This window comes from Urocitellus parryii, chromosome X (genome assembly GCF_045843805.1).
Source record: "Urocitellus parryii isolate mUroPar1 chromosome X, mUroPar1.hap1, whole genome shotgun sequence".
NCBI lineage: Eukaryota > Metazoa > Chordata > Mammalia > Rodentia > Sciuridae > Urocitellus > Urocitellus parryii.
Window position 1 is genome coordinate 68,455,970 of NC_135547.1, and position 25,338 is coordinate 68,481,307.

The 25,338-nt window shown below is 44.7% G+C and overlaps 1 pseudogene; it reads left to right on the plus strand.

Moving 5' to 3' along the window:
* Positions 1-7,409: 7,409 nt before the first annotated feature.
* LOC113197816 (bone morphogenetic protein 15-like) lies at positions 7,410-24,338 on the plus strand (annotated as a pseudogene).
* The last annotated feature ends 1,000 nt before the right edge of the window (positions 24,339-25,338 follow it).

A 25,338-nucleotide genomic window follows, 5' to 3' on the forward strand; every position in this document is an offset into this window, starting at 1 on the left:
AGGGACATTTGGAAAAGTCACAAAGCAGGAAGGACTAGGATTAAACTGGATGATGAATCTGAATCCAAATCATAATGTTTACTGAGGCATTAGTACCTGCTAAGCTCTGTTCTAAGGACTTATTTTGGGCTGTGATTCCTTGCAACAATCCTAGGAGGCAGTTGCTCTCCTTATAATCCTTCCACAGATGAGGAAACTGAGTCACAGGCAGGTGAAGCAACTTGTGACACTGACATAGCTAATAAGTAACAGGAGTAGAATTTGAACCCAGGTAGAACCCTCTGCTCTTATTTACACTATGAACTCAGATGAAGTAAAAAGAGATTCTAGCCTGGGGGACGTGAATGCATTCTGGAGAAAAACATCCAAACTATACGGGGGTATACAAGGGTACCCTTGCCCTGTAAAGCAGTGTTTCAATAACAAGTGTTGAAAGCACAAGGTTTAAGAGAGATTTGGATCAGAACTAGCATCAGTAAACATCAGCTCTCATCAGATCTCACATCTCCCTCCCTCTCATATCTCTCTCTCCCTCCCTCTCTCTCATCTCTATCTTGCTCTCTCTCTAACTATCTATCATCTATCTATCCATCCATCCATCCATCCATGTCCCTCCCTCTGTGCAGTTCTGGGGGTTGACCCCAGGGCCTGGTGAGGCAAGTGCTACACTGCTGAGCCACACTCTCAGCCCATCTTGGAGTCTTTTGAATACCTGCTCCCCACCTTACAATACTGAAATGCATTTCTATCTTTTCCTTCTCTGAGCTGCTCCACTAACTTCCTGAGGAGAGACTCTTTTTTTTGTACTTGGGATTAAACCTGAGGTCTTGTGCATGCTAGGCAAGTGCTCTACCACTGATCAACACCCATACCACTTTTTATTTTATTTTGAAACAGGGTTTTTATAATTCACCTGAACTGCCCTCAAACTTACCATCCTCCCTCAGCCTCCTGAGTAGCTAGGATAAAAAGTGTGCACCACCATATCCAACTAATACTTTTTTTTTCATTAAGATCCCCAGATGCCAACAGCCATCCTGAGCATACCAGCTGCCTAACTCAGAAAACCCCCAACTTCCTCACTAGACAGGCTGCCCACATTGCCACAATGGCTTCTTGGATTATCTGCACTCAACCCAGATGGAGTAAGCCATGTCCCACTGTTGCCACCAGCTGTCCTCTTCCTCCCCACTTGCAGCGCCAATGAGAGACCACCAAGACCCCAACCCTCCAAACAAGATTTGAAATACCTTGCTAGTCTGGGTTCCAGTGAAAAGGTCCACCTGCATTTTCCTCCATCACATTTACTAGTCCTTGTCAAACACATCCATTTTTTTTTGTTTCGTTTTTTTGTTCATTTTTGTTCTAGGGCTTGAACTCAGGGTGGCTTAACCACTGATCCACATCTCCAGCCCTTTTTGTATTTTATTTTGACACAGTGCCTCACTAAGTTGCTGAGGCTAAATTTGAACTTGCAATCCTCCTGCCTTAACCTCCCGAGCTGCTGGGATTGCAGATGTAGGTTGTTTCAACTGGCTTGAGGATTTTAATCACAGGATCTTCTGTAGTGTGATGTGGACATCAAAAATCAGTGAGAACATAACTGTGTGACTAGAAGTTTGTTACCCATAGCAGGTAGTATGGTGGTATTGCTCAGAAATGACAGTACATGACGTTATGAAATCAGCTGGGCATGGTGATGCAAGCCTGAAATTTTAGCTACTCAGGAGGCTGAGGCAGGAGGATTGCAAATTAAAGGCCAGGCTGGACAACTTTTGAGACACTGTTTCAAAATGAAAAATGGCTGATGAGGGGCTGGGGTTGTGGCTCAGTGGTAGAGTTCTTGCCTAGCATTCGTGGAGCACTGGGTTCAATTCTCAGCACCACATTAAAATAAAGATAGTGTATCCAATTACAACTAAAAATATTTTTTAAAAATGTCTGGTGATGAAGCTCAGCCATAGGGAACCCCTGTTTTCAATCCCTGGCAAAAATCATTGAACTTATTATATACTGATTGACATGTAGCAGCATCCCAGTATCCTCCAAGGGCCTCCTTTGGTATCCCAATGACTCCCTGGACCCTGGGTCTCTACACCATTCAGAAAGAAGAGGGTAAGTGTCAGGCCTGATAGAAAATGTATAGCTTCTACTTCGGTATTCAGCCCATACTTATGGGTAATGTCCATTCTTTAATAGGTTATTAAGTATGCTGATTTCTGATTTGCTAAATACTTGCATTGTCACCCTTCTATTCCATCCTAGTGAGAGGAGAACGCACCAGTGGAAGCTGAGAGCAATAATCAGGAAAATCACTTTATTAAAAGCAGCAATAAAAGCAAACACTGTACTAGGTGCTTTATATGCATTAGTTTATTTAAGCTTCATTATGACTCTATGAGGTAGAAACCAATATTGTTTCTTTTTATGCTGGAGAAATTGAATCAAATTGAAGTGAATCGACTTGTTCAAAGTTTCACAGAGTGGGATTCAAACCCATGCTACCCAATCTTCCAGCACAGTAAAATCAATAGAGACATGAACTAGATAAATGGCTACATAGGATCTGGGTGCTAGTGAGAAATGGCTAATGGCAAATACTATACAAAGAGGTATAGGATTTCTTTTGGAGTTAAAGTGAAGACAGTTTTCTAAAATTGACTGTATTAAGTGTTGCCCAACTCTGTGAATGAACTAAAAGCATTGAATTGTACCCTTTGAATGAGTGAAGTGGATGGTGTGTGAATAATGGATCAATGAAATGATTTAGTGGGGGACTGGCTGAGGAGCAGGAATGGCAGAGTAAGCTGTGTTCATCTAAGTGGAGTATGCTGCCAGGAATAAGGAGCCATCCTGTGTGGGTGGGGGTCCTGAGGGCAAAACTTGGGTGAATAGGAGGAAATCATAAGGGGCAGGCCTGGCTCACCAGAAGGCAGAACATTCCAGCAAGTAGATTTCTGTGCCTGCAGAGGCAGGGAGCCTGCAGGTGCTGTCCAGTTCACTTGGGAGCTGGGTGGGGAGTGCTTGGCAGGAAGGCTGGGGAGGGGAGTTCCACGGCAAGTGGAAAAGGGAGGAATGGGTGATCTGAGGGATCTTCTAACCTGTGTCTGCTGAAGGCCTGGAGGAAGAAGGTCTTTAAAAGTAAGAGAGGTGGCCTCTTCAGCCCTTTGTATCTGACACTGGTGCTCTGAGTGGGCCCTGTCTGCCATGTTTTAGTCCTACCTATTATCCAGCTTGCTAGGAGGAGCCTGAGGGGCTGAAGATGGGAGATTGGAACCTGTCTCTCTAAGACATGGAGGCACTTCTTCAGCAGCAGTTAGGTCCCAATTCTCATGGTGGCCCCTTCCCTGTACACTGTCATAAACGTGAGGTCCAATCCTGAGAGCAGAATGGGCTCAGTAACATGAGGACTTTGGCTCTTGGTGTTATTGCCTCTGATTAAATCTGTGAAACCCTGTTTACTTCATGGGGCTCTTCTCTGGGTTCTTCTGGAGTGTGCTGTCTTGTTGGGAAAGTGTGGATATGGGAGAGGCAAGCAAGAGGGTTGTCCTTCAAGAGTCTGTGTACCTGATCCAATTCAGTGGCATCTCAGGCCATCGCACCTGAACATTCCTAGACGCCCCCTGCCTGGGGTATGACCAGTCAGGATCATGTCCCCATATGTGTAGAAGATAGGGATCACTCTGCCATGACACCCTATAGCTGAGTGGTCCTTGTAGATGCCCCTAAATTGGGAGTGACAGCTGATTCAGAACTGGCATTGAGGATGGGGAAGGGAAGGTCTGTGGTTCCTATTATAGCCATTTAGAACCCTGGAAACAGACTCCAACACCTGTTTGAATGAAAACCTACAGGAAATTTGGCTTCATAGTCTGTTCTGTGAGTCATGTGTGGCAGAATCACTTGTGTTCCTTGTGAGAAATACACTTGTCCAGACCTCATCATAAATCGAAAAAACCCCAATCTCTGGGAATGTGCATGCTTAACAGGTTCTCTAGGTATTTTGGAAGAATGCTGAAGCATGGGAAACACTTCTGTAGATAATTAAAGCTAAAATGAACTTTCAGGACTTTCTTGCTTCTATTCCCTGTCTCCCATTGTTGCTGGTAGGAAAACAGACCCCACAGAAAATAAGTGAATTATCCAAGGTCACAGAGTCCACTAGAGACAAATCCAGAGAATTAATCTGGGTTTTGTTTTCTGGCCCACGTCTACTTTCTTATCAATAGAGTATTTATTCATTTAGCCAAGCCTTTGTTTGATCAAAGAGCAAAAGTATCTTGAATAGGGATATGTTATCAGTATTTTTCAGGAAACATTTACTTTAGGTATATATGTGTGTGCATGTGCTTCTGTTCTGAGATGCAGTGTAAAGTATATTCATTTTTGTGAGTCACAGACAAAAACGCCTATAAACTGTTACTCTCCAAATAGCTTTGCTGTATTGAACACCTTCCACCTTACTAGAGATAATGCCAAAATTGCTCTTTAACACAATTGTACCAAATCTCATTCCTGCCAGCAGTATAAGATAATTACATATGTCCTTTCTCACTTTAACTTTAGTAAGTCAGACTTTTATTGTACTGCCAATCCAGTAGATGTGGAATCATATCTTATGTGATTTTCAATTGCATTTTTTTCTGATTTTTATTATATATATTTATACAAGTTTTGTTATTCAGGGTTTGCCCACTGTGAATCATCTGATCTTATTCCTTACTTGTGTGTGTGTGTGTGTATAATTTTATATAATAACAATATGTACAATACAATCTTCACAACAACTCTTTGAAAGAGCCAACGATTTAGATGAAGAAGACAGGGAGAAACCTTGCTGAAAATCACCCAGCTAATGGTTTGTTGAGCTAGTCCAGATCTAGAGGCACCCTAAATCTATGGCTTTTGTTTTACAGCATGTCAGGGCCCAAGATCAAGTTAGAAAAAAAGAGAAAGGGAAAAATAGCTTCAGATGTGTAACCATAAGTCATATGTCTAATTAGGCTTTATACAATTAGGACTTTATTTACTAAAGTCCTCACAACCATCTGTGAGGTAAAATATATTGTTTCCATTTCATAGGTGAGGAGACTCACTACCCAAAGAAGCAAAGAAAATTTCCTTGGAAAGGATAAATTGCTGCTAATTAGAGATAGATCTGTGCTTGGGTTGTAAGCCTATCAGCTTACAAAGACTATGTTTAGTATCCATTGTGCCAGAAAGGCCATCCTTGTAGTGGTCCGCCAAAATGAGGAACACAAAGGGAAGAGGAGGGCCATCTAATGGATGTGTGTTCTCTAGACCTTTTAGAAAATGCAGACTTGCCAGGTGCAGTGGTACATGCCAGTAATCCCAGTAGCTCTGGAGGCTGAGACAGGAGGATCATGAGTTCAAAGCCAGCCTCAGCAACAGCGAGGCACTAAGCAACTCAGTGAGACCCTGTCTCTAAATAAAATACAAAATAGGGCTAGCATTGTGGCTCAGTGGTCCAGTGCCCCTGAGTTCAATCCCTGGTACCAATCCCCCACCAATGCAGACTTGTTCCTTTAGCCACATACATGTAACTCTAAAATCAAGGTGATATATAAACATCAATAGAATTGGTGCTGTTTAAAAAGGGATGCCCTGAAAATGTTACCAAGGCAGAACTGGAAGTCTATAATGTTACCCAGAATGCTGTTGGCATTGTTACAAACAAACAAGGGCAAGATTTTTGCCAGAGAATTAATGTGTGCATTGAGCACACCTAAAAGCCAAGATACCTTCCTGAAAGGCATCAAGGAAAATGAGGAGGAAAAGAAGGAAGCCAAAAAGTACCCGAGTTTAACTGAAATGCCAGCATGCTCCACCCAGAGGAGCACACTTTGGGAGAAATAATGGGAGGAGGCTGAACTTCTGGAACTATTTTCTTTGAAGTCATGGCATAATAGGTGTAAAAAAATAAGACCTCTGGTCTGCTAAAAGAAAACAAAACCTCCATGCCTGGTGGCACATACCTGTAATCCCAGTGGCTCATTAGGCTGAGGCAGGAGGATCTCAAGTTTAGATCCAGCCTCAGTAACTTAGTGAGGCCCTGTCTCAAAATAAACTATCAAAAATGTCTGGGGATGTGGCTCAGTGGTTAAGCACCCCGGTTTCATCCCCAGTACCAAAACAACAACAATAACAACAAATAACCAACTGACCTCCACCATCACAAAAAACAAAATAAAAAAAAAATCTCTAAACCAAAGTCTATGCTTTTCCATAGTCACTCACGTTGTCTGTCCATAGATATTCTTGTTTGGAGGTAAAGGCGTCCCACAAATCAGGCCAGACTGATCAACTCTTAATGCCCAATCTTGACCTCCCATTCTACCTTCTCTCCAGAGCACCAACAAACTTGGGCAATGTCAAGTCTATTCCTACCATCTATCTGTAGAATCTTGGCCTGGGGCAGCCTTAACTACAGGCTCAACCCTGGAGGATCCTATTAAAGTGATTAGAGTAGAAGAACTCCCACAGATTCATCTTCCACTCCCTCAGGTTTCTCTGATGAAGCCCATTCAACACTCCTCATGGTAACCAGAAAATTTGAAGTTGGAGTTCTCAAATCATCTGCAAATTTAGAAAACAATCCAAAATCCCTGTTAACTCCTTGGACCCATTATGTCAGGATGGCTGGGGATGATACCAAACACCCAGAATAGTTGAAGCTCCCCTGGTGATTCCAGTTTACAGTCAGGATTGAGAACCCCTGGGAAGTCATCTTCTTCAAGCTCCAGCAGCCGTGCTCACAGTGATTTCCACATTTGAGTAGTCAGAAAATCCTCAAAAAAACTCACTCAACCTACTACCCCTAGAGAGTCCACATTTGAGTCTGGACCCAGGAGTCTGCATTCTTAACAGTCATCTCAGATATGTTCACTTTGAGTCAGCAGTAGGCCACATTTGGGAAATGCTGCCTTTAGAGGCATGGGAGTGAGATGGAAGCAGGAGGACTCTGGCCCTTTAAGGTCTGATTGAGGGATGGCATTTACAACAGCTGTGAGGCAGAGCAGGTCCCTACTCTTTCTTTCTTCCTTCTGGATGAGGTGAGGGAGGTGGTCCTTCTCCTTGACTTTGGCCTCTTAGAGAAAGAGTGGGACAGGCAGGCTGCCTTACCCACCTCCTCTTTCTGCTCATTTTGATGCTACTTTGGCCTAGGAGGTCATCTTGGGAAGTAATATAGGGCCTGCCTTTCTTTCATTCCTTGTCTCATCCTTGGTCCTGGAGCCTGGGTGTGGTTACTTGCATGAAACGAAGGGATCAGAGTCTTCAGGGTCAGGTTAGAACTCTATGCTGAACACCAAGTTTTCCAGGATGGTCCTCCCAGCATTCTTAGAATACTTCTTTGGGGACTGGTGCTTTCAATAGAACATGGGGTCCAAATGGAAGTGGTAGACCATTCTTCTGTCACCCCCCTGCCCACTGAAACCCCTCCCTTGTCACTGCTTTGGGAGCTGGTAGAAGCTCCAGAGAAGCAGCAGAGGGAGCCACAGCTTGGAGGGTATCCTCTACAGTACATGCTGGAGTTGTACCAGCGTTCAGCTGACCCCGATGGACGTCCTAGGGAGAATCGCACCATTGGAGCCACCATGGTGAGGCTGGTGAGGCCTTTGGCCCATGTAACGAGGCCTAGAAAAGGTGAGTTCTTGTGTCCCCATTCTACCCTAGCGTTGGGAGAAGGGTGGAAGAGTGTGGAGAACAAGGAATCGGAGTTTACTGTCAGGCCTCAATGCCTGGTGTACATAGGCATGGCTTCATTTTCTTTTTTCTTTTTTTTTTTTTTTTTTGGTGCTGGAAATTGGACCCCAGGGTGCCCTACAACCAAATCAGTCTCCAGCCCTTTTTGGGGGCTGGGGGAGTACCAGGGATTGAACTCCGAGTCACATCCCCAGCCCTATTTTGTATTTAAATTGGAGACAGAGTCTCACTGAGTTGCTTAGCGACTCTCCATTGCTGGCTTTGAACTTGTCATCCTCCTGCCTCAGCCTCCCAAACTGCTGGGATTATAGGCATGCAACACCACGCCAAGTCCCTGCCCATTTTATTTTATTTAAAAATTTATTGATTTATTTTTTGGTACTGGGGATTGAACCCAAAGGTGCTTAAGTGTTATACCAATACCATGATCCTCAAATAACTCTCAGATCACAAATTGCAATTCCAATTAAGCCTTTATTGCTGGCTAGTGGTGGACCCTCTACCCTAAAAGTGAGATAGTCAGAGTGGCACACCCTCTTTGGTTTGGCCTCATATTTAAGCCAAACAACTACAAAAGGGACGTTTGGGGGTTTACCCAATGCAAGCAAGCCAAGTTACAGAAGCGGAAGATTGCAGTCAGGTGGTGGGAGGCTTAGCCAATCAAAATAAGCCAAGTTACCCAGTTACAGAAATAGGAGCCCAGATCCCCCAGTTACAGAAACAGAGCCCAGTTAGATAGTTCAGTGTTCTTGAGGGTTTCCACAACAAAAGGAAAAAAAGAAAAGAAAAACTTGCCCCAGTCGTGACCTTTCTAGTTGGCATGGCTGTTTCACAAAAAGGAGTTTCTAAACAAAATGGAGTCACTATAGTCAAGACTTTGTCTCATCATTTTAGCACTGAGCCCCATTACCAGCCCTTTTTCATACTTTATTTAGGGCCTTGCTGAGTTGCTTAGAGCCTTGCTAAATTGCCAAAGCTGGCTTTGGACTTGCAGTCCTCCAGCCCCAGGCTCTGGAGCTGCTGCAATTACAGGCATGCGCTACCACACCTGGCTGATCTTTAAATTTTGAGGCAGGGTTTTACTAATCTGCTGAGGGTCTTGCTAAGTGACTCAGACTGGCCTGAAACTTCTGATCCTCCTGCCTCTGGAGTCACTGGGATTACAGATATGTACCACAATGCCCTGGTTTTCAAGGGACTGCAAGCTCAGGAAAGTTGGCTCCAAGCTTGTTTTCCTTTGGGGACCCCGCTTAAGACCAGATAGCTTGGAGCCTACTTTCCAGTCTCCACGACAACTGACTAATGTGTTAGCCACTTTCTTTCATAAAAATCTTATTGCTTGTTACCTCTGAAAACTGTAATTGAGTTGCATTTTTGTGGAGGGCTGTTTATGTGGTGGTTTGTAAGGTCAGGCCATGGCAACCAAAAGGAGGCAGATTTAAAAAGGCTGCTGAATGAGGCTTTATTGAGATTTTGCTCCTGGGAGGGACCCTCAGACCAACAGGGTGGGTCTGAGGAGAAGTGCATGGGGCTGGACAGGACTGGAGTTTTTTATTGGGCTTAGGGCAGGAAGGGAGGCCTTGGTACAGGAAAAGGGGGTTTTTAGAGTCCCTTGTCCTCCTGGGGTTGGTTGGGGGGAGCTGGCTAAGATCCAGAATTGCTCAGGAAACCCCACTGATTGACAGGTTCTGTCAGCACCTGGTTGGTGGTTCTTTTGCACCTGAGGGTTGCTCAGTGCTTTGTTCTGAAATCGCCTCAAACCAACCTAAGGGTTTGCTCTTAGAAGGCAAATAGTACAGGATGCTGTGTTGGAGACTTCTAAGGCCTCAGAAAGGATGAGAGAAGCTAACCCCTGAGGATATGTGAGTATCTGCTGATACCACCGGTTATTGATAATGAGTCCTGCTTCCTCACATGCTGAAGTTTGAACATTAGAGAAGCAAGCCGAGGAAAGAATATAAAAGAGGGCTTATTTGAAAAGGACTAAGGTAGACTTTTCCTGGGAGGGAGAAGGGGGCCATAGCTGGTATCCTGGTATCCCGGGAAGTGAGGTGTCCTGCCCTTTTTATATGTCCTAGGCTCCCTTTGTTCTCCTGCCCTCTTCCCCTCTTTCTCCTTCCTGTGTATGTGACTAGGCATTTGACTAGGCCAAGCAAATGCTCAGTGGGATGGCCAGATGGTGGGAAACTGGTGGGCTGAAGGGGAAATGACAGGATGGAGCAGCCAAGGACACATTAATTAACAACCTTACACCTTCCTATAGGGATGAGCAATTCCTGGGACATGTTACCTTAACAACAGGTTGCAGCAGGGGGAGTTCTTGATAAGGCTGGAGGAAGGGATCTGAAGGAATTAGCATTTCAATCCATCAGAGGACAGTCCCCAATTTCCTGGGACTCACTCAAAATTGGCCTGACTTGATCTGACTTGACTCAATTTACCTCTCTATACTGACTGTTGAATTCTGGCTTCACTGTTACACTTAATTAATGACAGCTACTGCCAGCTGTAGTTGTGGGGCAATGGACAATTTTAGAGACAAGAAAACTATGGCATGGAGAGAGAAAGCAACTAGCAAATGTCACACAGTGGGTGGCAAAGGTGGAATTTGAGCTCAAGTCTGATTCCAAAATCTCTGTTTGTAAATCTTTAAATGCAGTATCCCAACAGGCCAAGAAGTTCTCCTATTTGGGCCATTCTGCTACTTTGAGATTTTTGGCACCAAATATGCTTTGAGATTGTCTTTGTCACCATCATGCTCAATTCTACTTCAAACATCTGCATTAGAGACTCTTCCAGGACAGTAACAGGTGTGCAGGGTTCTCCAGGGAATGTAGGCAGCCATCAACTTCAAGGAACTCTTGAGAACCTGATGAGATTAATCTGGGGTGTTTCACTAGTCTCCAATGACAATGGACAGGATTCACACTCTCCTTCCAAGTAAAACCACCAATACTCTCCTAGCTATCTCTTACCATGGGCTTTTTGTGTGTCAGGCATTGCAGAAGATGCTGTACAAAACTATCACCCTTAATCCTTGCCATTACCAGATGAGGTTGGTACTTATTAACATAAAGATTTTATAGATGAAGAAACTGAGGCTCAGTAACTTTGCCAATGTTACACAGCTAGTAATTGTTAGTCAGGGGTCAAACCTAGGCTCTCAGGTCCAGAGCCTGTGCTTTTAATCACCATGCTGTGCTGAATTTCCAATAGATTTTAATTGATCACTAGGCACTAAATATGGGTTGGGTATATGTGGGTAAATAATTGTCCCTGATTTCTAGGAGCTTCTAGTCATCATGACAGGCAAAAGGTGAGACTTATGCAGTCGAGGGGGAGAAATAAAGAATGTCCATGCGTTTCTGCCCTTTTTCACTCAAATCACTCAATACAATTTCACTCTATAGATTCTTAAGAAAATGAAAATCCTTAATGCTAGGCATTGCAATACAGAAATCAATTCACAGCAAACAATTCTAGATTAATTCTAAGTACTGCAAACACACTTATTCATAACAGGTTCATGACAGACATTTCTTCTGCATGCTAAGTATGAGGTCAGGCAATGGGTGGTGACCAAAGGAGGCAGATTTAAAAGGCTGCTGTAGGAGGCTTTATTGAGACTCACTTCTGGGTGGAACTTGATCAGACCCACAGAGTGGACAGGAGAAGGGTATGAGGAGAAACCACGTGGGGGCTCTACAGGACTGGAATTTTATAAAGCTTATGGCAGGAGAGGAAGGGCTTGGGACAGGAAAAGGTGTTTTTAGAGTCCCTTATCCCACTGGAGTTGGTCTGGAGAACTGGCTGAGACCAGGATTGGTTGGGAGACCCTGCTGATTGACAGGTATTAGCTAGGAGATCCCACTGATTGATGCCTGATTGATGATTCTTTCCAGTGCTTAGGCTTCTTGGTGCTTTGTTCTTAAGTCACCACCACTGACCTGACATCCGGACTTTTTTGATGTAGGGTTGCGAATTTCATCTGGATACTTTCTTCTGGCTGGGGGGAGGGGAAGGGGAGTGGCCCCGGTGTTGGTTCCTTAGGAAGGCAACTGCAGGGGTGTAGTATCATCTGGTTGTAGGTCACTCTGGCAATTTCACCCATGCACTTTGGAGCGAACCTGAGGAGGCAGGGAACAAATATTAATAGAAGTCCTATTACTAATATAGGGGTGAGAATGGGAGCCAGCCACATAATGAGGGTTGAGTTTAGCCAGCCTGACCAAGGGTCATTTGATTGTTGCTGTTCAAGCTTTTCATCCAAACAACAACAGAGGGTGTTGACATTCTTTTCGACCAATCTAGTTTCATTGATATAGTAGCAGCATTCTTGGTTCAGGAATAGACGGGTTCCTCCTTTTATCTGCTGTCAGGAGATCTAGGGCTCAAAGGTTCTGTAATGAAACTTGGGCAATGGATGTTATTTGCCTTTGTAGGGATGCCAGGGATGCAGCTGATGCCTCTACTGCTTCCCAAAGTTGTTGTTCAAGCTTCTGAGTAGTGGTTACTGCATAACCAAGTCCTCCTGCCCCCAGTTTGGAGGCAGCAAGGGAGGAGGCCAGGGAGAGTCCAACTACTACTGTTAGAAAGACAGCCTGTCTTGTCCATGAAAGGGAGGTAGTAACAAGCCATGTTAATTTAGCCTCACTGTACAGAGTTAATTGAGGGACCAAGGTGGAAGGAACACAAAAAGCAAAGGGCGTGTTGAGGCTTAGATTTTTTTTTTTTTGTTAGGGCACCATTGCACCAGAAAAAGAACCCCAGTGGAGCAAAGTTTGGGGAAGAAATTTGAATGATCTGGTCACAGGGAGCTGAACCAGAGGAAGTATAGCAGCAAGGGAAATTTCCTGATGAATTACAAACAAGAAATACTTCCTCAAAGGCTGGAGAGGGGGGTCCGTGGGATCTAGTTGAGGTATGGAGAAGAAGATCAATGGGAATTGCAGTTAATGGAGTAGGATCCAAACCTGTGCCGAAGAAACAGTGTGAAATGTTGTTAACTTTGGATAAATTGAGAAGCTGAAGGCCCTGATGTATTAGGGCCACCCATGAGAAAGGGCAGCTTTAGGACAGGCAACTGCATCCAGCTCGTGTTGGAGTTCTTCTCTTGCTCCTGGGTGGTTATGTGAATTTGAGGGAGCACTTGTATATAAGCTCTCCATATTCTGATAGAGGCTGAGGGGTGCTTGGCAAAACCCCCAAAATAGAATTTACCATCAACACCCAAAGCCCACTTTGGGTCCCATGAGTTAATTTGGTGCATGCTTGATTCTCATAGCAAGGCTTATCTAGGAAGCGTTTCTTGCATGAATTATAAGGACACCTGCCATAGGTGTCAGGCCAGCACTTACAAGATTCCTCAGTTTGGTCTGCTATTAAGCATAGCATTGCTAAACATAAGTGGGATGAGGTAGCAATCCAGTAATGTTAAGGGTGACCGCCCGATTGCAGCCAGTGGAAGGGCAATCACCTTGACCCATAAACTGAGAGTGGGTGGTGCCATCCTGCTGCCATGTGGCTTGGATATAGAAGCACCTTCTGTGGGTTGGGATAGAAGCTTGAGAGAGATTATAATAATTAGTAAAAGAAGGAGAGGGTTGGTGAGAAGTCGTGTGTTTGGTGGGCCTCAGCATGGTGGAAGTCCAGGACTGGATATTTGGAACAGTGCTTTTCTAAGGTGAGAGACATGGTACCAAGGGGAGTGGCCCAAAAGCTTGGCCACTGTTGGGGTAGTAAGTATGACTGTATGGTGTCCCTGTCCAGCGAGGTTCCAATGATTGAGGATGCAGCTGTCAAAGTAAGATTCACCTGGTTGAAGAGGGTCCGACTAAGTTCCTGGTTGTGCTGGGATTGAGGTAATGGATGGTGCAAGAAGGCACTGGTCTGCATGCTCCCTTAGGAGTTTGTGTAGAAGTATGAGATAGGGCAGGTAGGACACAGGGGAGGAGTAGTGATTGCAAAGCTGTGGTTGATTAAGAAAGGATGCCCATAGAGTAGCTCAAAGGGAATAAGGCCCAAGGGGGCTCAAGGCCAAGGTTGCCCAAATTTGGGTGAGGGCCAATGGCAGGAGATTGGGCCAGGACAATCTGAGTTCAATAGCAAGTTTAGTGAGATAATCCTTGAGAATGCCATTAGCTCTGTCAACCTTACCTGAGGATGGGGGTCAGTAGGGGATATGGAGCCCCCAAGTGATGCTGAGGCCTTTGGAGACTAGTTGAACAACTTGAGAAGTGAAGGCTGGACTGTTGTCTGACTGAATGGAGGCAGGAAGTCCAAACCTGTAAATGATCTGCTCAATGAGGATGGAGGTGACGGTGTCAGCAGTTTCCCTTGAGGTAGGGAAGGCTTCTCCAACTATAAGAGAGTGTTATCCCAAGCCACAAGCAGTTAGATCCTGTGCCAAGGCTTGTCCAAAGAGGTGGGGACTGTCCATGTCGCCTGTTCAGACCTCAAGGATGTAGGCTCTTACCATGGGAAGGCAAAGAAGTAATAAGAATCCGATTGGAGAGGCACTATAAAGAAGGCATCTTTAAGATCCATGACAATAAAGTGAGTGGTTGAAGGGAGGATATGAGAACAAAGTGTGAGGGTTGGCAATCACTGGGGATGGATGGGAATAACCACCTCATTAATTAGGTGGAGATCCTGGACTAAGCGATAGGCTCCTGAGGGTTTGTATACCTGCAATATGGGAATGTTGCAGGGGGAGTCAGTAAGGATTAAAAGTCTCTGGGCGAATAGCTGGCCTATGATGGATTTAAGTCCCTCCCTGTGGGTTTTGGAGATGGGAAATTGGGGTCTCAAAGAAAATTTAGTTTGTGGTTTCAGCTGGATGTGGACTGGCTTGTGGTGAAAGGCTATGACCGACTTGGAGATGTCCCAGACCTGGGGATTGACTAGGTCAGGGGGCAATGGCACAGTAGGTACTGTTGGGTTATTAGGGTAAGGATTAGAGGCAGAAGGAGATGGGTGGTAGTATTCTTGGGGTGCATTTGGGGGTACCTCCTAGTAATTGGAGAACATCTCTGCCTAGGAGAGGAACCGGACAGGATGGAATGACCAGAAAAGAGTGTGAATGGGTGTCCCTCCAGGCCACAGGCCAGCATAGCAGTTTGGTTTGGGGAGGAGGGTTAGCAATCAATCCCCATAACTGAGACCTGGGAATGAAACAGAGGCTCAGAGTGGGCAGGCAAGACAGAATAGGTAGCCCCCGTGTCCACAAGAAATGTTATGGACTTACCCGCTGCCTGGAGAGTTACCCTGGGCGCGGTGAGCGTGATGGGGGTCATGGAGTCTGGGCTTCTTCAGTCTTCTGTGAAACCCAATATTTCAAGAGAAGAGATGGCCTGGCAGGTCATACCCCTGTGTAGAGGCACCAAGGAAGGGCCAGCCATGGGGCAGTCACTCTTCCAATGTCCTGTCTGCTTAAAGGTAGGGCATGACCTGGAAGGAGGCCATGAGTTTGGGCATTGGCAAGCCCAGCGACCTTCACATCCTCATTGGAAGCAAGCCCCTGGCAGAGAGGAATGCTAGATCCCCTGTGAAGCTCTCGCTTGAGCTATAGGCCTCAGGGCCACTGCCAAGGCCTGGGTTTGGAGTGTTACTTTTTTCTGCAATGGAGCCTGCTTTAAAGGATATTCTCACCAGATCTCAGGTGTCTGAGGGCCCTCCTCAGCTTGTTTGAGCTTTTGTCTAATATCATGAGCTGATTGAGTAATGAAATGGGTTGCTAACACTGTAGCCTTGGTGGGAGACTCAGGATCCAGCTTAGTATATTTGGTGAGGGCCTCTGTAAGGTGGTAGAGAAATAAGGCTGGATTTTCATCTGGATTCTGGGTGATTTATCTCAGCTTATTAAACTTAACCACCTTATTTGAAACTGCCTACATGCCTGCTATAAGGTATTGGACCATGCAAGCACAGTGATGGCAACCTTGTTGGCCATCTTGATAGTCCCTGTTGGGTTGGGTTAAGAGAATGGCTGCTTCACCCTTGGGGAGAGTCATATCTATTAAATAAATATGATCATCATGATCTCCTGCAGCCTGCTGGATGCAGGCTCACTCATTGAGGGGTAAGGGTGGAGGACAGAATGACATAGAGGTCATGCCAGGTAAGATCCTAAGTCAGGGGGAATTATCAGAATTCCTTAATATAAGTAGAAGAGTCAGCAGAGAAGAACCCAAGGCACTTTTTAATTCGGGGAAGATCTTGAAGTGAAAATGGGATGTGCATTCAAATGATCCCTTCAGCACCAGTCATTTCCCTGAGAGGACAAAGGAGTTGGGTTAGCTGGTGGGATCACCTGGTGGGATCTGGTGTGGGAACTGATAGAAGAGAGGAGTGAGTGGGGGGAGGGGGGGAAGTTTCTCAGTAGAAGAGGGGAGGGGAGGAGCTGTGTCAGCAGGATAAGGGGGAGGAGGCTTGGAGGGATCCCGAGATATTCCTGGCAGGACTGCCCTGACTCTTCCCCACCCACTCCCAGAAAGGCAGGACTCCTTCTGCCTAACTGATGAAACCTGGGTGGCAGACCTGAAACATGCAGAGAGGGCTGCCACAGTGGCGGGGGTGGCTGTGGTGGCTGTGGCAGGGCGGCTGTGGTGGCTGTGACTGTGGAAGCAGCAGCAGAGGCGGCAGGGGACGGGACGTCAAGCCATACCTCTGGCAGGGGGAGCACAGGAAGGTGAGGCTGAGAGAAGCTTGGGTATCTGAGAATGAGGAAGAAAAAGTGGAACAATGGGAAAGTGGCTCCCCAGCAAGGAAAACTTTAGCAGTAGAACAGAACAGAGAGGAGGAGCGGAGAGCAGAGGGAAGGACGGGGAGCCAATCTGAAAGCCTGAACGTTTTTGCCCTCTTCCCTGTCTGGCAACAGAAATTGTTCAATTCTGTGAGGGCTTAAATCAAAAGGTCCTTCTGGGGGCCATGGTGACCCATTGTACTTTTGGGGTCTAAGGAGAGGACTCTGTTTCCCATGACCTTCCTGCACCCTCAGGGGTGAGTGGGAACAGAAAAAGGCGTCCCAAAGTTTGCTTGCACTCACCTGAGGAATGGATAACGGCCGGTCAGGGGTTGAGGCATCCCAGCAACCCACTTGGGGGCCCAAATGGATGGGGGGGGGCTTGCAGGAGGACTGGGGTGTCTTCACAGTTCCTGGAGACTTGAACGGGACATGCAGGGTCTATGGCATGCATGTGACTTAAGGATAGACCCCACAGTCAGAAAGGGGCTGTAAAGTCGGGAGAGACAAGGGAACTTACCCCACTCCTTTTGGCCCCAGAGAAGGAAAGAGCAGCTCAGGAATTTTCCAGGTTCATTTGAAAGGGGAAAGGATGGACTTCAATCCCCTTCGGGAGAAGCTCAAAAATCTCTCCCAGGTTTAGGCACCAGGTAGGAGGTCAGGCAATGGGCGGTGACCAAAGGAGACAGACTTAAAAGGCTGCTGAAGGAGGCTTTATTGAGACAGAGTGGACAGGAGAAGGGTATGAGGAGAAACTGCATGGGGCTCTACGGGACTGGAATTTTATAAAGCTTATGGCAGGAGGGGAAGGGCTTGGGACAGGAAAAGGTGTTTTTAGAGTCCCTTGTCACATTGGAGATGGTCTGGGGAACTGGCTGAGACCAGGATTGGTCAGGAGACCCTGCTGATTGACAGGCATTAGCCAGGAGATCCTGCTGATTGACAGGTGTTTCCATTGGTGCCTCATTGGTGTTTCTTTGTGGTGCTCAGGCTTCTTGGTTCTTTGTTCCTAAGTCACCGCCACTGACCTGACACTAAGCTCAAGTGTCAGATCAAAAGTCTCAAACCTTAGGCTTTAAGACCAGTGGAGGCACACTCACTCAGACCATGGTAATCAGATCAGGAACCAAGGCAGGCTTCTCCTGGGGTGGATCTGGCAGCCAGTTTAGGAGAGAGTCCTAGGGAGAAGTTGCAGCTCTCACCAGGGTCAAGATGTGTCTGTAGAGTTTGAGAGCGTGAGGATGAGGCAGAAGATCAGGCAATCCATGAAAAGAGTTGGGTTGTCAGTCCAGGTTCTCATCAGGCTCTCCAGTGTGAGGGCATCAGTGCGGGCTGGCTGAATGTCTGTTCATTTGCTCCACCATTTATACTAAATTTGGGGGCTTCTGACAACCCTTTCAATCCCTATCAGCTGCCACCAAATTTCTCAGTAATGTCATTTGCCCTGGGGTTAAAGCATCTGGTTTGTGGTCCCCATCCTGATTTTTCTTGCCTCTCCCCCTTATTGGGATGAGGACAGCATGACAGAGACTTCACTCTGAGCTTCTCAGGGTAGGGAGAAATGACTTGTTTGGGCCCAAAGGCCATACTCAAAGGCTCTGTAGGTGTGCCCGGTAAGACTTCAGGTTTCAAACTGGAATTTTAAAATGGAGTTGCTTAGGCTAAGGCCTAAGGCCATCCTTGCACTAGTATAATAGAATAAGTAGATAATGTTGCAAGTGCTTAGAAAAGGATAAGCAATTGGGATCCCAGGACTCCAGAGAAGAAATGGCTCAGGCCTGGGGATATAATGCAGTAGGTAGAGTGCTTGCCTCAGATGCACAATGCCCTGGGTTCAATCCCCAGCATCCCCCCCCCCATACACAAGGCTAACTGGAGCAGAGAAAGGGAAGCAGAGATAATGCTGGAAAGCCTCATTGAGAAGGTAATATTTAAGCTGGCATTTAGGAAAGGAAGAGTAAGGAGCTGATTACATTGGCAGTGAAGTTCATCCTGATTTAGGAAAGAGAAAATAACTTGGTGTGGGTGGAAATTTATTCAACAAATATTTATTCAGCACCTACTGAGGGCTGAGCATGCAAATGTGATTAAGACAGGCAAAGCTACTGGCTTGGAGCACGTGTTCTGGTCGGGAGATAAATGTGCAAACAGTTAAGTGGCAAATTGTGGCACATGCTGTGAAATGATGAACTAGGTTATGATTGAGAATAGCAATGAAGTCGTCTCTTTCCGTGGGGTTATGTGAAGGTACCTTTGAAGAGGGAACCTTTGAGCTGAGGCCAGTTAAGAAGGGAGACATGACAAGAGTGGAGAGACACCTGACTTGGGCTTAAGGAACAATGTGTGCGAAGGCCTAGCGGGTGGAAGGAAGAATGTCCTATTTGTGGCTGGAGTCTAGAGAGCACTGCAGGGAATATGGCAGGATATGAGGCTGGTGAGAGGTGGGGTCTCAGAAGCCCTGAGGAGGGCCCCAGATTCCATTCCTAACTGCAGCACAAGGCAGACCAAGTCAAGTTTGTACTGATGCTGTGAGGCTGAGAAGGAGGATGCCTACAATTAGGCACATATCACAGGCTGACTATGAAGCATACTGGTATCTTAGAGCCTCTGGAATGGATACAGAAGCAGATGACAGATTCAGTCATAAGGGATGTATGAGTCCTTCCTTTCCCTGGAAAGTTCTGAGCAGACCCTTCCTGGCTCTGATCCTCAGGAACCCCACCCTGCTTCAGGAAACAGCTGAGTTCAAGGTCTGAAAGGAAAGGGCAGTTCCTCACTAGACAGCCTGCTAGAGGTTTGGGTTGGGTTCCTTTTCAGGCAGGGTGGAGCAGGTGTATGGGTGGGCCTCTAGGAAAGATTATTGTAAGATGGGAGTGTGGAATAAAGTAAGAAAGCAAATACAGGTCTGGCTTGGGCCTGTGTGAATGATGGCTAGTGAGTGCCCCAATCCTGAGGGTGTGTTTAGCATGAGTTAGAATATAAACTTTTAGAAGTACTCTGGAACATCAAAATATTAAAGAGTTCTGTTTAATCCCCAGCACTATTACAATCCAAGGCTTGTGGATTCAGTGGAGGAGGAGGATTAGATGAATAATACATAGATTAATGTGGACATACTTACTAAGATGTTTGTAAAGGAGAGAGAAGACCTTTTCCTGAGATAACTGGTTTTGTAGTCTTTGCTCTTGACCTTTACCAGGAGGGGGAGGAGCACAAGTTGGGAACTCTGCAGGCCCAGCCTTCCTACCCTTTGGCCACTGGGTGTCAGCACAACAGTTTGGATTAAATCTCTCAATTGCTAAGGGGCATGTAGTTTTTAATAGATAAGCCAGCAAACAAAATATTGGTGATCAAGGCCTTTTTGAGATGGTATTTAGAGAAGTGATGGTAAAATGAATGGGGAAAATGAAGAGCCATTTCTAGAAAGGAATGGAAAAGGGAGAGATGGGGAGTTAAAGGAAAAATGGCCAAAAGATACTTAAGCAATTAAAAAAAAAGCTTCTTGTCGTTGTAGATGGACAGAATGCCTTTATTTTATTTATTTTTATGTGGTGCTGAGGTTCAAATCCAGTGCCTCTCACATGCTAGGCAAACACTCTGCCACTGAGCTACCGCCCCAGCCCAAGAAGCAATTCTTGAAGTTGTTGAAAGACAGAAATGGCAAAAATAGCTGTCCCTACTAGTGACATGAATATTTTGTGGTGCCTGGATTTAAAACAATGACAGAATAGCACCCAATACTGAATTGTTGCCTCAAACCTGTATCTGTATAGTGATGTGAAATAAGGACTCCTTTTAAAATATTTTAAACTCTTATTTTTAGTTACACATGACAGTAGACTATGTTTTGGCAGAATATACATACATGGAGTATAACTTATTCTACTTTGGATCCTACTCTTGTGTGTGTTTTTCCTGGTCATGTGTACAAATACAAGGCTAGGAAAGTTATGGCCAAGTTTCTAGTGTCTTTCCTATTTCCCCCCTCCCTTTCTTCCCCCTTTGTTGAATCCAATGGATTTCTATTGTTCCCCTCCCCAACCTCCCTGTGGGTTAGTAATCAGAGCCAATCCCAAGAAACGAAAGGCCACATGTTCTGTCTGAAATAAGGTCACTAAATCCATGCATGTTTCAACATGTCTTTTGGTCACCTTATTAATCAATAATATAATTGATCTTCTAAACTCTTCGATGCTTGAGTTTCCCCCCCAAGTCTAGAACTGTAAAGTTATCTATGTTTTTTATTTATTATTTTTTTATTGGTTATTCAAAACATTACAAAGATTGCAGAATCACATTGGTTACACATCCACATTTTTACATAATGCCCTATTAGTAACTGTTGTATTCTGCTACCTTTCCTATCCTCTACTATCCCCCCTCCCCTCCCATCTTCTCTCTACCCCATCTACTGTAATTCATTTCTCTCCTTGTTTATTTTCCCATTCCCCTCACAACCTCTTATATGTAATTTTGTATAACAATGAGGGTCTCCCTCCATTTCCATGCAATTTCCCTTTTCTCTCCCTTTCCCTCCCACCTCATGTCTCTGTTTAATGTTAATCTTTTCTTCCTGATCTTCCTCCCTGCTCTGTTCTTGGTTGCTCTCATTATATCAAAGAAGACATTTGGCATTTGTTTTTTAGGGATTGGCTAGCTTCACTAAGCATAATCTGCTCTAATGCCATCCATTTCCCTGCAAATTCCATGATTTTGTCATTTTTTAGTGCTGCGTAGTACTCCATTGTGTAAAAATGCCACATTTTTTTATCCATTCATCTATTGAGGGGCATCGGGGTTGGTTCCACAGTCTAGCTACTGTGAATTGTGCTGCTATGAACATCGATGTGGCAGTATCCCTGTAGTACGCTCGTTTAAGGTCTTTAGGGAATAGTCGAAGAAGGGCAATAGCTGGGTCAAATGGTGGTTCCATTCCCAGCTTTTCCAGGAATCTCCATACTGCTTTCCATATTGGCCGCACCAATTGGCAGTCCCACCAGCAATGTACAAGTGTACCCTTTTCTCCACATCCTCGCCAGCACTTGTTGTTGTTTGACTTCATAGTGGCTGCCAATCTTACTGGAGTGAGATGGTATCTTAGGGTGGTTTTGATTTGCATTTCTCTGACTGCTAGAGATGGTGAGCATTTTTTCATGTACTTGTTGATTGATTGTATGTCCTCCTCTGAGAAGTGTCTGTTCAGGTCCTTGGCCCATTTGTTGATTGGGTTATTTGTTATCTTATTGTCTAATTTTTTGAGTTCTTTGTATACTCTGGATATTAGGGCTCTATCTGAAGTGTGAGGAGTAAACATTTGTTCCCATGATGTAGGCTCCCTGTTTACCTCTCTTATTGTTTCTCTTGCTGAGGAAAAAACTTTTTAGTTTAAGTAAGTCCCATTTGTTGATTCTTGTTATTAACTCTTGTGCTATGGGTGTCTTATTAAGGAATTTGAAGCCCGACCCCACAATATGTAGATGGAAGCCAACCTTTTCTTCTATCAGATGCATAGTCTCTGATTTGATATCAAGTCCTTGATCCATTTTGAGTTAACTTTTGTGCATGGCGAGAGAAAGGGATTCAGTTTCATTTTGTTGCATATGGATTTCCAGTTTTCCCAGCACCATTTGTTGAAGATGCTATCCTTCCTCCATTGCATGCTTTTAGCCCCTTTATCGAATATAGGATAGTTGTAATTTTGTGGATTGGTCTCTGTGTCCTCTATTCTATACCATTGGTCCACCCGCCTGTTTTGGTACCAGTACCATGCTGTTTTTGTTACTAATGCTCTGTAGTACAGTTTGAAATCTAGTATCGCTACACCTCCTGATTCACACTTCCTGCTTAGAATTGCTTTTGCTATTCTGGGTCTTTTATTCTTCCATATGAATTTCATGATTGCTTTATCTATTTCTACAAGAAATACCGTTGGGATTTTGATTGGCATTGCATTGAACCTATAGATAACTTTTGGTAATATCACCATTTTGATGATGTTACTTCTGCCTATCCATGAACAGGGTATATTTTTCCATCTTCTAAGGTCTTCTTCTATTTCTCTCTTTAGGGTTCTGTAGTTTTCATTGTATAAATCTTTCACCTCTTTTGTTAGGTTGATTCCCAAGTATTTTATTTTTTTTGAGGATATTGTGAATGGGGTGGTTTTCCTCATTTGCAGTTCAGAAGATTTGTCGCTGATATACAGGAATGCCTTTGATTTATGCGTGTTGATTTTATATCCTGCCACTTTGCTGAATTCATTTATTAGCTCTAGTAGTTTCTTTGTAGACCCTTTTGGGTCTTCTAGGTATAAGCAAGCAGGGGTGTCCATACTTGTAAAGTTATCTAAAAGTGAGACAAAATTACTTTCTTTAGTGTTTTATTTTTAATTTGTATTGGTGCACTATAATTATACATAATAGATTCATTATGACACATTTTACATGGACATGACATAATTTGATCAGTTTCATTCACAGTATTTCCTTTTCCCTTACCTCCTCCCTCCCCTGACCAACTTCTTGGCCACTGGTACAGTTTCTTTTCTTTTTTTTTTTTTTTTATTGTTGGTCGTTCAAAACAGTTTCTTTTCTTAATGGCAACCAGCTTGAGTTCAAATTTTAACTTTACCATATACTGGCTATGTGTCCTTCATGGTTTTGGTTTCTATGGTGCTGGGATTGAACCCAGGGCCTTACATATGTTAGGCAAAAGTGCTCTCACCACTGAGATACATCCAGCACTTGGGTGTGTGTCCTTGACATAGCTTCTGTGAGCCTCAATTTACTTGTCTGCAAAATGGGAATAATAAGTATCTCATAAGACCATTGAAGATTCAAGAGTTTATAAATATAAAGCATCTTGTACATTTGCAGGTGTTCAACAATATTAGATATTATTACCTTGAGTTAATTTCAGGGCTGATTACAGCTGTGTTTCTCTTGTACAGTTTTATAAAGGATTTTCAGGCTCCGTATTTAGGCAGGACACTAATCCCCTGACCCTGTTCTGTCTTATGTGTACAGGTTCCAGGCATATGCAAACCTTGGACTTTCCTCTCGGACCAAAGCGGGAAGTGTACCAACTAGTCAGAGCCACTGTGGTTTATCATCAACAACTCCACCTAGCTCACTTTAATTTATCCTGCCATGTGGAGCTCCGGGCCCCACAAAGCCCAACCAACCACTTTCCTTCAGGAAGAAATTCCTCAAAGCCTTCTCTGATGTCTAAAGCCTGGAAAGAGATGGACATCACACAACACATTCTGCAGACACTGGAATAACAAGTGTCACAGGGTCCTAAGACTCCGCTTTATGTGTCGGCAGCAAAAAGGTAGCATGGTTCCTGGGATCCAATGGAATGCACTTCACCCTTGGACACTGCATTGGTGCTACTCTATTTCAATGACACTCATAAAAGTGGCCAGAAGGCTAAACTTCCCAGTAGACTAGAGGAAATATTAGAAGGGGGATCTTCTCTTTTGAGGAGGGTCTGGAAAGCAGGCAGCATCCTGCCTAGGGTTTCTGACTCTTCCCAGAAACAATATGGGTCTGCAAATAATCAGTGTTCCCGTCATTCTTTTAAAGTCACCTTCCAGCAGCTGGGCTGGGATCATTGGATCATTGCTCCTCATCACTATACCCCAAACTACTGTAAGGGATCCTGTCCTTGGGTACTACACCGTAGTCTCAATTCCCCCAATCATGCCATCATTCAAAACCTTGTCAATGAATTGGTGAACAAGAATATTCCCTGCCTCTCCTGTGTCCCTTATCAGTATGCTCCCATGAGCATCCTTCTGATTGAGGAAATGGGGGATATTCAGTATGAGTTTGACGGTGTGATTGCTCAGTCTTGTACATGTAGATAATGGCACAGGAATAGCTAGCTCAGGTTGTCCATGTAATTGGAGAATGGCTGGAAATATCAGTGTGAAAGATGTATGTGACCTTAAATCTATAGGTCCTATCCCTTGCCCTAAGTATTGTTTCTTTAGTCTCTTCCCCCATTTGTAATCTACTCAGTTGATAAGAACTGTGCTGATACCCATTTGACTTAGTCAAATTTGGTCACTAGAACAAATCTGACCACTACTATTGGTCAGCACAATTGGACCACCAGTTAGAGCCATTACTGCTTGGGTAAGATGGTCATTTGGAGATGTTCTCTATATTTTGTCATTTTAATTGTGACTGTTTCAAGTCATTGGAAGCTGATAGAAGTTTATAAAGTATCCCACCAAAGCCTGGGAAAGGTGGACTTTTGCTAGTGTTGAGCTTCTAAGGCTCTGGAAGATTTGGAGTGGTATTAGTAGCCTGAGATTTTTGTACCCTCTTCCTCCCCTCCTGTCTCTTGTAAATGAATTTCTCCTATTCAGACTGCCTGCTTCTATGCTCCTTCCACCTTCTAATTCTTGGACTGGAGAACTTTGTAGGTAACCGTCTTTATAGGAATCTTCATGTAAACGTGTAGGGCTTTTCCTCTCGGCCTCTGCATCTGGGAAAAGGCCCACAGGGAAGCATCACCATGGAGTTGTCTGAGATGGCAAGTGCTTCAAAACAACCAGCATTTGTGGTAAAGAGGAGAAGAGCTGTCATTGCTGATTAGGATGAGGGAGATATTTCAAACTTTCTATGGAGCAGTAGGTTTATCACAGGCTGTTTTCTTTTTTAAAATTATTTTCCTTTTTTTGTTTCTTACATGATTTAAAGAAAGTTCCTTGGTGGCTCAGAGAACAGGAGGCCTGTTTGGGGAGGGAGAGGAGGAGAGGACTGTGGTGGGAGGGGGGAGAGAGACATGCAGAGGCCTAGAGCTGACTTCATTCTGGGCTTACCTGTTTCATGTATCCATTTGGGCTCTGGACATTAGAC